General features: G+C 34.8%; 2 long non-coding RNA genes across 2 annotated transcripts; both read right to left on the bottom strand.

The window, feature by feature from the left end:
* Nucleotides 1-2151: 2151 nt before the first annotated feature.
* LOC130467863 (uncharacterized) lies at nucleotides 2152-5733 on the bottom strand. Its single transcript, XR_008927836.1, has 4 exons — nucleotides 4235-5733; nucleotides 3873-4110; nucleotides 3297-3360; nucleotides 2152-2313 (listed from the first exon to the last, which is right to left on the bottom strand). It is a non-coding gene; the product is annotated as an uncharacterized lncRNA (long non-coding RNA).
* A 1735-nt stretch (nucleotides 5734-7468) lies between these two features.
* Nucleotides 7469-11933, bottom strand: LOC130467862 (uncharacterized). The gene is made up of 4 exons (XR_008927835.1): nucleotides 11474-11933; nucleotides 11112-11349; nucleotides 10536-10599; nucleotides 7469-7774 (listed from the first exon to the last, which is right to left on the bottom strand). It is a non-coding gene; the product is annotated as an uncharacterized lncRNA (long non-coding RNA).
* Nucleotides 11934-12210: the final 277 nt, after the last annotated feature.

Here is a 12210-nt window from a genome sequence, read left to right as displayed (position 1 = left end):
TTTATAAGTTGAATATGGTTCTTTATATGTTGAACATGAAATTTGAGAAATTGAACATCACACAAAAGTGTTCTTATTTGTGAACAATCTTTTATAAATTGAACATGCTAAATTATAAACTGAATATGACAATATTTAGACAACGCCACTTTTGATCTTTTAGTAAAGAATAATGAACATCTGCTAATTACTGTTATTGCTTGCCTTTCAGTTGAACATGATTCTGGACATTCTTTATAAGTTGAACATGAGACTTGAAAAACTGAACATCATACAAAAGTATTGAACATATATTAATTTTTTAAGTTAAAGTTAGTTGAACATCATTTTATATAAGTTGAATATAAAAGTTGAGAAACTGAACACCACACAAAAGTATTGAAAATATAATAGTTTTATCAGTTGAATTTAGTTGGACATGATTCTTCATAGGTTGAATAAGAGAGTTGAAAAATTGAACATCACTCAAAAGTGTTATTATCATCAACAATATGGATTTGAACATCTACAGTTACAATTTAAACATGACAAATTTTATACATCACCACTTCAGATCATTAAGTAAAGAATAATGAACATTTGCTAATAACATCTGAACATTATTAAATGTATATTAAACTACTTCCGAATTCAAATACAACTTCTAAATTACTCCTAAAACGATTTCAACATTTAAAATCACTCATAATACATGACTAGACACACTCTTTTTCACTTGACTCTTCAGATTTTTGTACAAAAATCAAATTGAAAATACACATCATCCAGAAATCCAACAAATTACACAACAAAATCACAAAATTACTCAAATTATTTTAAAAGTAGCCTTATCTATCCAAATGCACCAATTCCACAATAAAAACAAAATTCAACTGATAATTTCAGCTTTTAATATGTCCAAATCATCAACTGGCAATTCAAATTCCTAATTCAAAATAGTCGATTCAACAAACAAAATCAAAACATTAAAATATTTAAAAAAATCAAAGAAAATCATAAATGGAAAAACTTACTTAGAACTTGTTTAGCAGAAAATCTTCGAGAAATATCTTTATAGAGCATCTTCCTCATCAAATCCTTAGCTTCAGGCGAAATAGACCAGAAAATTTTAGTCAGAAATCATGGCGGCGACGAAGAGTAAAACAGTAATAGATCGCCGAAGAAATACAATATTTTCCGATGGCATCTCGCCGGCAGCGGTGGCATTAGCAATTCTAATGGCGTTAGCGGCGGAAGGAAAAAGCGGATCATCGATGTTCGGCGGCCGAGAACGTCGAGCGCCGTTGAGGAAGTGGCGATTCGATTGGGAGGCGGCGCAACTGTTAAATCGAAGCTAGGGTTTGATGAGAGAGAAAATGGGTTTTGATGAGAGAGAAAATGGTGAGAGGTTAGAGGAGAGAGAAAAATGAGTATTTTATAATGAGGTGTCGTTTTAGCTCATATGCAGCTAGAGATAGCTACATAGCTATGCAACTATTAATTATTAGGGTTAACCTCATATTCCTCTAAATATGATATCATTCTTGTGCTTCCAAATTGCCCATAATACTGCAAAAAAAGTTGTTAGTGCGAAAACATGATGGTTTGCTCCTTGATTAGCAGGTTGACCAAATATTTGACCCATTCCTGAATCGAAATGTGCTGACAATGTGTTATATATATATATATATATATATATATATATATATGTATATATATATATATATATGTATATGTATATATATATATATATATGTATATATATATATAAAAACACCCACAGGCACAGCTTGAGAGCCACAATCTCGTGGCCCAGTCACCGTCTCGGATCAAGTGTTCCGACAATACATCGCGATTGTTGCAAAGAACACAAACGAAATCGATGTTAATCCCTCTTTGGATGATATTTGTTTTGGTTGTCATAGCATTGTTGCAAATTTTCCATGTGAACACCTTCCATTTATGTATGGTAATGACAACCCTGATGTAACACCCCGACAATTCTCTCTTTTCTAAAAGAACATTTTAATATAAAACGTAGAGAATTATCAAGGCATTATCGCCCGTGTGAAAACGTAACGGCTTATTCAGAATTTTGCAGCGGAAAACATAAAACTAACTGTAGGTTTATAAATAATCATTTTCAGAATAAATCCCAAAAACCAATCAACGAAAAACAAAGTTAATGTTACTAATTCAATAAGTTTTAGAGTCCACTTAAACAAACCAAATCCAACTTAGAAAATCAAATGAACTACAAGCTCTCTAATCCCGATCCCAATGATGCATCATCTTCAAACCTGTAGATGGGCAACGCTTATTGATCCTTAGAGACTGCTCACCAAAGATGGGTCATCACAGGATCAATAAGGCATAGCCATGATCAACACACACAAACAAAGCACGTAATCAGCAAAGCTGAGTACTACATACTAAAGCAATAATAATCCTAACATGATACTATTAAACATAATTAAGGGCAGACAAAGCATGATAATCTGACGACCATACTTAACTAGACTAGGCTAGACTGGACTAGACTTTTATAACAATAATATTATTTTAATTGAAATAGGCAATGGACCGAGTTTTCTAGCTAGACGAGGTACGGGCGCGACTCCGTAACCTCAGTGACCTGCGATATCGAGGAACGTTTGACTGAAAATAGGACGCGGTGATCAATCCGGTCCGAATGAAAGGCCATGGGCTACCACCATGAACCCCAACTCCTGTTTGTCCGTCACTTTAGACGTGCACAGTCTAAAGCTATTGCTACTCAGTTTCACTTTACATGATTTACAAATTGACACCCTGTTATGACTCAACAATCACATAAGGCATGCAACTCACATTTATTTATAACTGTTTTTATCTTGGAATTGAGTAAGTGATCACAGAGGCATCAAACAAGACTCATTCCAATTAACTCCAATCTTTTCTCTAATACTGATCAACCCCTGTATATGGGTATAAGGTTTCAACTTACTAAATGAGGTCCTCCGCCCTCATAAAGTAGTGAAAAGCTAAAAGGGAACAACAATTAACTGATCTGAATTATATACTAAATAATCTAGTGTTCCCAATCAAACATGTTTGCATCAATCTTCCATACTAACATGTTACAATTCTCATAATGCAATATAAGTTCAATATGTCCGTCCAACAATATTAAACATGCAATTTCAACCTAACCGAGTTCGTCAATAATATCAACATAACTAAGTTCAACAACAATCTCAACACAACCAAGTTCACCAACAAGTTCAACATGGTTTCAACAATTAGCACACATTCCAAGCACACAGGTATGTACGTACCTTGTGTAAACAAAATGCGAGACCACTTTAAGAATTCAAAAGTCGCCTACGGAGAATTCTCCACCTAACAACAACCAATATAGACTCATATCAATTCATATTGAATTTTCAGCAACATTAGGGAGCTTCAAACCCTTCATAAACATAATTAGAACATTTTCCAATATCGAAACTTGAATATTTGATTTCTAGCATCATAATTATTATATTAATTATTGAAATTCGTTGAAAACTCTTCAAAGCATCATACTTTAAATTTCCAGCAATATAACTACTTTCAAACTACTCCGAAACATAATTAACATGTTTGAAATCATAAAAACAATAAATTTAATAATTCCTAAACATCCTACCATGATTTAAATCATTAAAAACCTTAAAATTCATTCTTTAAATAATTAAAAATTAATAGTTCAATGCATTTATATAATCTGAAATTAATAATCTAATTATGCAAACATATAATTCTTGAAATTCATAATCAAATCATAAAACTTATAATTTAAATTCAAGAAACATAATTAAATCATTAAAACGTAATTAAAACATTAATTAATTTAAGGGTTAAGAATTAACCAAAAGAAAGAATGAAGAGTGGTTGGACGGCGGTCGGAGATGGCGCGGCAGCGGCGGTGGCGGCTGTCGATGGTGGCAGCGAGGGTTGCTCGGGTCGTTGGTGGTGGTGCCGTGAGCAAGGAGCAAGCCAAAGGGAGGACTGTTTGCGTGTGGAAGGATTGCGAAGTTGGTGCTGGTTGGTCGGCGACGACACAGGACGGTGGCTGTCGCGGTCAGTTTCGTAGGTGGGTGGTGGTTGCTGCACAAAACCACGAGCATTAAGGAGGAGAGGAACGAAAGGAAAACCAATCACGAAAAGGAAAACGTGAGAGGAGAAGGAGAACGGAGGAGAACGAAAGAGATAAGAGAGGAGGGAGGTTTACCGGACGAAGGAGGAGACGCCGACGGCGAGGGTGGTGCAGGCGGTGTGCGGTGGCTGGTGGCTGGCGGCTGCAAGGTTTGAGGGTTTGAGGGTTCACGTGAAGGGTGAAGGATGAAGGAGAGAGATTTTTCTTTTGTTGTTTCTTTGGTTTCACGTGAGATGAGATTATGGGGGTTTAGGTTTATCACAATGGGCTTTACCAAAGTGGGCTAGAATTAGGAACTTAGTTTTAGGATTTCATTCCAAAATCGATTAGGAACGTTCTCTAAATTCAATCGGTTTTGTAATTCGATTTATTTTCAACATGAAATTCTAAAATTATTTTAATTTCATAAATCGTTGAAATATTTAAAACGTATAAAAATAAATATTCGTTAATTACATTTTTATTTCTAAAATTCGTAAATTCTATTTAAATATAATTAACTATACGTTAAAATGTATTAATAAGATTTATAAAATTACGGGGGATTACAATCTACCCCTCTTAAAAGAAGTTTCGTCCCGAAACTTGACACGAAAATTCACATATCTTTCCAAACTTTTGAACTTATTCTTATTGTAGAAGTACTTGTGGCATTTATGTACACTCTTTTGCCAACTTAAAGTTTCTTGAATTACTCATGAACACCTTTTTCTTACGCGGAGAATCTATTTACTTGCATCGACATGTATAATTTGCTAAAATAAGCATAAAAATGCATAAAAACACCATAAAATTAGGTAAGAAGCGCGAATTTATATCGCATTCTACCCCTCTTAAATAAAACGAGTTACGCCCTCGTAACTCATCTCAGGGAATAACTTTGGGTATTTCTTCCTCAACGAATTATGTCCTCAATACAATATTCTCACTAAACTCATTCCAACAAGTAAGACTTCTACAATTCTTTCCATACAGTGCCTCAACATGTGACATCGTAATGCTTGCATGGTAACTATTGATGCACGAAAATTCAATCGAACCTAGGTGGCCTTCCCAATTACCCTTAAAGTCAATAACACCGGTTTTCAACATAAATTCCGTTAGTAATCTCAATCTGTCTATCGGTTGCAGGGTGGAAAGAAATATTCATTTTCAATGTTGTCCCAAAGATTCAACTGGACCTTATTGCCAAAATTTCAGACTTTTGTTCTCGGTAAGGATCTTACATGTTGCTCTATAAAGGTAATGTCTCCAAATATTCGTAGATAACACCATAACAGCTAACTCTAGGTCATGGGTTTGGTAATTAGCCTTATAAGGTTTCAATTGACGCGACAAAAGCTAAATCTAAAAAGCTTCCTCACATTTCTCACTTCACTTGAATTTCGATTCCTTTTTCAACAAGTTGGTCAATGGTTTTTCTCTCTTCGAAAAGTCTTTCACAACATCCTATAATGGTCATCTAGGCCTAGAAAACTTTAGATACATACACGTTCTTGGAATAGGTCACTCACTCACCTCTCTAATCTTAGCAGGATCTACAGAGACTCCTTCTGGTCAACTTTTCCTTTTTACCAAACCTCACTATGCCTTTCATGGATATGTATAACTTTTGGGCACAACCCCTAGCTCTTTCACCAATTCATATATTTCTTTTCATCTTTTTAAGATGCCAAATGATTTCTAACGATCCTGGACCACTCGAATCTTCTCTTAAATTTATTCCCTTAAGTAACGTAGTTTTCAATCAATTTAGTCCTTCACTATTCCGCCAGTGTCACTTATACCCACATGACTTCAAGATTTGTATACTTCATCCATATAAAACTAGATTCTTTCTAAGCGTCTCCAAAATAAATCTCAAGTGTTTACCATGCTCTTTCTCATTCCTTGCTATACGGTGTTTCAGATATAGGTGTCGTTTCAGGATTTAACTCTATAGTGAACTCAAATGCTCTAGTTGGTGACATACTCGCAATTCCACTCGGAAACACATCAATGAATTCATTCACACTGGGAACATCCTCGATCTTCACTCCAACTTATTTACTCCCAACTAGCACACTACAGAAAAAATAGCTCACGCTCTCTATTCGTCCATTTCCTCACTCGCATTACAGAAATAACTAAAGGTTCTTGGACTTCTCAAAACATCTACATGAGGTCAATTTCCCAACAAGGTTCCTTAAAATTACTCTCTAAATTTCACAGTCTATCTTAGCCTTGGAAAAACTTAGTCAATCCGTCCCTGGAATTACATCTAGGTCCCTAAAATTAAACTTTTGTCCAATCAGAAGGGAAAACGCAATCTTTTGTCTTCAAAGGCAAGTTCTTAAATAATCTTATACACCTTATGGTTACCCCGGTGGGCATAATAACAGGTAAATGAAACATTCAAAATCTACTAATTTCAGACTTTTAATAACAAATGACAAAATGAAAGAATAAGTTGCTACCGAATCAAATAATGTTTAACTAGCACAAAATTAATTAAAAAAAAGTACCATGAACTACGTCTGTAGAACGTTCAGCTTCATTTCTACTCATCATGAATAGTTTGCCCGGAGCCTTATCCTGGTTGTTGTTATCATTTGCAGGCTTATTATAGTTCTCTTGATTGTTTTGTGCCCCTCCAGGCTTTGAATTTTGATCTCCAGACTGGTTAAACCTCTCTTGGTTCCCACCTCCATTACTATTTTGTTCCTTTCTGTGCTTAATGAAGCACTCAAACTCTCTATGCCCCCTTTTCTGACAATAGTGGCAATTCACCAATTTTCCTTTACAGTCCTTCCCAGGGTGGTTATTGTTGCACCTCTTGCAGTGATACACTCTCTCGGATTTACTCCTATTGTTGTGCCCCTGACTGTTTCCTCCTCGAAATTTCCATTTCCATTTTCATTCCTATTCTCATTCATATTCTTCTTGAAATTCCCTTGGTTTTCCTGGACATTAAACTCTTTTCTTTTCTCCCCAACAACATTTTTCGCGTCCCTTATGGACTGCAAACCGTAAATATGAACGGTTCTCTCATACACATTATCTAAAGAGGTAAAGATTTTTCCACCTAATCCCAACTGGAACTCATCGGTCAACCCTTGCTCAAACCTCTGAGCCTTTATCTCTTCTGTGGCTACAACTTCAGGTGCGATCCTCGACATCGCTATAAATTTGCTATAATATTCAGCGATGGTCATACTCCCCATCCCAAGGTTTATGAATTCCTGCGCTTTTCGTTTTGTTATAAAAGGAGGGTAAAACTTTTCCCTCAATGCAACAACAAATGAGTCCCAATTAAATCCTTCAACAACACTTAGCTTAGTTCTATTTTCTTTCCACCATAGATCGGCCTCATCTTTTAGGTAAAGGACAGCTTGGCCTACTTTCATATTTTCAGGACAATTTACCGCCCAAAATAGTTTTTCAAACTCCCTAATCCAGCGTTCTAGGAAGGTCGGGTCTGCTTGCCCCTTGAAGTATGGTGGCTTAACTTTCGCAAACCTTTCAAACATGTCCCCTGCAGAATCGGGGCGCTCAGTTCTTTCCTGGGCTAGTTTTTCCGCCAAGAGGCGAATAGCAGCAGCTAGGTCATTATTGTTGGCCATCCTAAAGCGCGACCTGTAAGTAATATATTCTATTTTACGTTCGAAACTTCACTTAACATTATCCTAGCAATGTAATATCACACCAGCATCCAGAATTCACATACATAAACAATCATTTATGAATGATATTCGCATACCGGACATTCAACTAAGAAACAAGGATCAAATTCAATCATCACAAATAATAAGGTAGAAAAAGAAGAAAACATTCCCTTTGCGTGCCCAAAATAAACTCTTGGTCCTTTGGATAATCAATGATCTAACTTTTATTCCTCAAAAGAATGAGTATAACAATCCCTAAATATTAACAACACACTTGTCCTCAAAATAAAATAAAAGTTCTATGATATAAACATAAACTATTGTTGGCGAATTATGGAATTCTCACATTGGAAACGAATACTTTAACTTTTATTGCTAATTCTATAAAGGTTTAATACATCCTTGAAAAGAATAAAGAATAACTCAAACTCTTATTGCTTTAACTTTAAACTGTTGTAGCTTTGCTACTTATTCTCCAAAACATTTAAGAACAAACTAACTATTACAACTTCAAATGTTTAAGGCATCTTGTCTATCTGTTCTTTCCTTGGAAATTTGTGAAGTGAAATCTAGATCCTCAGTATTCGTCGATCTTCTCAAAGGATCCTATGTTGGTGTACTTGGAAAGAAGCGTTTTATTCATGAAACAAACAACTTAAGATCTTACTAACGATTTCCCAACCAAAGCATAATCAGAATTCAATAAAACAATAAGTTTGGTGGAATCAAACAATTTCTATGCACATTTACATGCAACACTTAAACATTTAACACATGCACATAGCAATTAACTTCTTATGTTTGCAATTAACTACTAATGCACATATAATTCTATCCTATATGCCCTTTCCTATATTACCCATCTCTCATAATAAATCATAATAGGTCAAACATTGAAGAATTTAAAGAATAAAACAAGAACGATTAGTAAGAAAAAGTTTATTAAACGAATTAATAATAAACGAATAAATAAAATAAAGAATATTTTTTTTTTTTTTAAAACGAATAATTAATAAGAAATTTTTATTAAACGAATAAATAATAAACGAATACATATTTATTAAGCGAATAAATATTAAACGAATAAATATACTTAAGGAATAAGATTTTTTTATTTTATTTTTTTCGAATATATTTAATTTAATTTCGAAAATAAAGAAAAACGTACTTAATTCACATAAACAAAAAGTTTCGAATAAATAAGTTAATTCCGAACTTAAATAAGAAATATTATATACTTTCAAACAAGATAAAAGGAAATCGGCCCCCCAAAAAAAGTACCAATTTTTGAACACTATAATACGTAGAAGCTCGATTTTTAAGAAATTTATTTTAAATAACTAGATAGTTAGGCGCCTAAAAAAATTGTTAAGTAAAACCTTAGCTTCTAGATACCACTTTGTAACACCCCGACAATTCTCTCTTTTCTAAAAGAACATTTTAATATAAAACGTAGAGAATTATCAAGGCATTATCGCCCGTGTGAAAACGTAACGGCTTATTCAGAATTTTGCAGCGGAAAACATAAAACTAACTGTAGGTTTATAAATAATCATTTTCAGAATAAATCCCAAAAACCAATCAACGAAAAACAAAGTTAATGTTACTAATTCAATAAGTTTTAGAGTCCACTTAAACAAACCAAATCCAACTTAGAAAATCAAATGAACTACAAGCTCTCTAATCCCGATCCCAATGATGCATCATCTTCAAACCTGTAGATGGGCAATGCTTATTGATCCTTAGAGACTGCTCACCAAAGATGGGTCATCACAGGATCAATAAGGCATAGCCATGATCAACACACACAAACAAAGCACGTAATCAGCAAAGCTGAGTACTACATACTAAAGCAATAATAATCCTAACATGATACTATTAAACATAATTAAGGGCAGACAAAGCATGATAATCTGACGACCATACTTAACTAGACTAGGCTAGACTGGACTAGACTTTTATAACAATAATATTATTTTAATTGAAATAGGCAATGGACCGAGTTTTCTAGCTAGACGAGGTACGGGCGCGACTCCGTAACCTCAGTGACCTGCGATATCGAGGAACGTTTGACTGAAAATAGGACGCGGTGATCAATCCGGTCCGAATGAAAGGCCATGGGCTACCACCATGAACCCCAACTCCTGTTTGTCCGTCACTTTAGACGTGCACAGTCTAAAGCTATTGCTACTCAGTTTCACTTTACATGATTTACAAATTGACACCCTGTTATGACTCAACAATCACATAAGGCATGCAACTCACATTTATTTATAACTGTTTTTATCTTGGAATTGAGTAAGTGATCACAGAGGCATCAAACAAGACTCATTCCAATTAACTCCAATCTTTTCTCTAATACTGATCAACCCCTGTATATGGGTATAAGGTTTCAACTTACTAAATGAGGTCCTCCGCCCTCATAAAGTAGTGAAAAGCTAAAAGGGAACAACAATTAACTGATCTGAATTATATACTAAATAATCTAGTGTTCCCAATCAAACATGTTTGCATCAATCTTCCATACTAACATGTTACAATTCTCATAATGCAATATAAGTTCAATATGTCCGTCCAACAATATTAAACATGCAATTTCAACCTAACCGAGTTCGTCAATAATATCAACATAACTAAGTTCAACAACAATCTCAACACAACCAAGTTCACCAACAAGTTCAACATGGTTTCAACAATTAGCACACATTCCAAGCACACAGGTATGTACGTACCTTGTGTAAACAAAATGCGAGACCACTTTAAGAATTCAAAAGTCGCCTACGGAGAATTCTCCACCTAACAACAACCAATATAGACTCATATCAATTCATATTGAATTTTCAGCAACATTAGGGAGCTTCAAACCCTTCATAAACATAATTAGAACATTTTCCAATATCGAAACTTGAATATTTGATTTCTAGCATCATAATTATTATATTAATTATTGAAATTCGTTGAAAACTCTTCAAAGCATCATACTTTAAATTTCCAGCAATATAACTACTTTCAAACTACTCCGAAACATAATTAACATGTTTGAAATCATAAAAACAATAAATTTAATAATTCCTAAACATCCTACCATGATTTAAATCATTAAAAACCTTAAAATTCATTCTTTAAATAATTAAAAATTAATAGTTCAATGCATTTATATAATCTGAAATTAATAATCTAATTATGCAAACATATAATTCTTGAAATTCATAATCAAATCATAAAACTTATAATTTAAATTCAAGAAACATAATTAAATCATTAAAACGTAATTAAAACATTAATTAATTTAAGGGTTAAGAATTAACCAAAAGAAAGAATGAAGAGTGGTTGGACGGCGGTCGGAGATGGCGCGGCAGCGGCGGTGGCGGCTGTCGATGGTGGCAGCGAGGGTTGCTCGGGTCGTTGGTGGTGGTGCCGTGAGCAAGGAGCAAGCCAAAGGGAGGACTGTTTGCGTGTGGAAGGATTGCGAAGTTGGTGCTGGTTGGTCGGCGACGACACAGGACGGTGGCTGTCGCGGTCAGTTTCGTAGGTGGGTGGTGGTTGCTGCACAAAACCACGAGCATTAAGGAGGAGAGGAACGAAAGGAAAACCAATCACGAAAAGGAAAACGTGAGAGGAGAAGGAGAACGGAGGAGAACGAAAGAGATAAGAGAGGAGGGAGGTTTACCGGACGAAGGAGGAGACGCCGACGGCGAGGGTGGTGCAGGCGGTGTGCGGTGGCTGGTGGCTGGCGGCTGCAAGGTTTGAGGGTTTGAGGGTTCACGTGAAGGGTGAAGGATGAAGGAGAGAGATTTTTCTTTTGTTGTTTCTTTGGTTTCACGTGAGATGAGATTATGGGGGTTTAGGTTTATCACAATGGGCTTTACCAAAGTGGGCTAGAATTAGGAACTTAGTTTTAGGATTTCATTCCAAAATCGATTAGGAACGTTCTCTAAATTCAATCGGTTTTGTAATTCGATTTATTTTCAACATGAAATTCTAAAATTATTTTAATTTCATAAATCGTTGAAATATTTAAAACGTATAAAAATAAATATTCGTTAATTACATTTTTATTTCTAAAATTCGTAAATTCTATTTAAATATAATTAACTATACGTTAAAATGTATTAATAAGATTTATAAAATTACGGGGGATTACACCTGAATTATTTCCAAATAGATTTCTCTATTTTGCGTGTGTTTGTGGCTCTTCTCAACAAGGAAAGCATAGCCCGATTTTACCTAGTATTCACCAGATTTTGAGTTGTCTCAAACACGTGTCTTCGGCTTCTGAAATTGGGATATGCATGCTTAGTATCTCACGTGCATCCTTGCTTGGGAATGAATTCCATACCATATTTGCATTCAAATGTTTCGTGGCCCTAAGAATGAAGATATCCACAAAAGAGAGGTACGGTTTTA

This window comes from Spinacia oleracea, chromosome 2 (assembly GCF_020520425.1).
Source record: "Spinacia oleracea cultivar Varoflay chromosome 2, BTI_SOV_V1, whole genome shotgun sequence".
Taxonomy (NCBI): Eukaryota; Viridiplantae; Streptophyta; class Magnoliopsida; order Caryophyllales; family Amaranthaceae; genus Spinacia; species Spinacia oleracea.
This window is presented reverse-complemented; position numbering and strand designations above follow the sequence as displayed.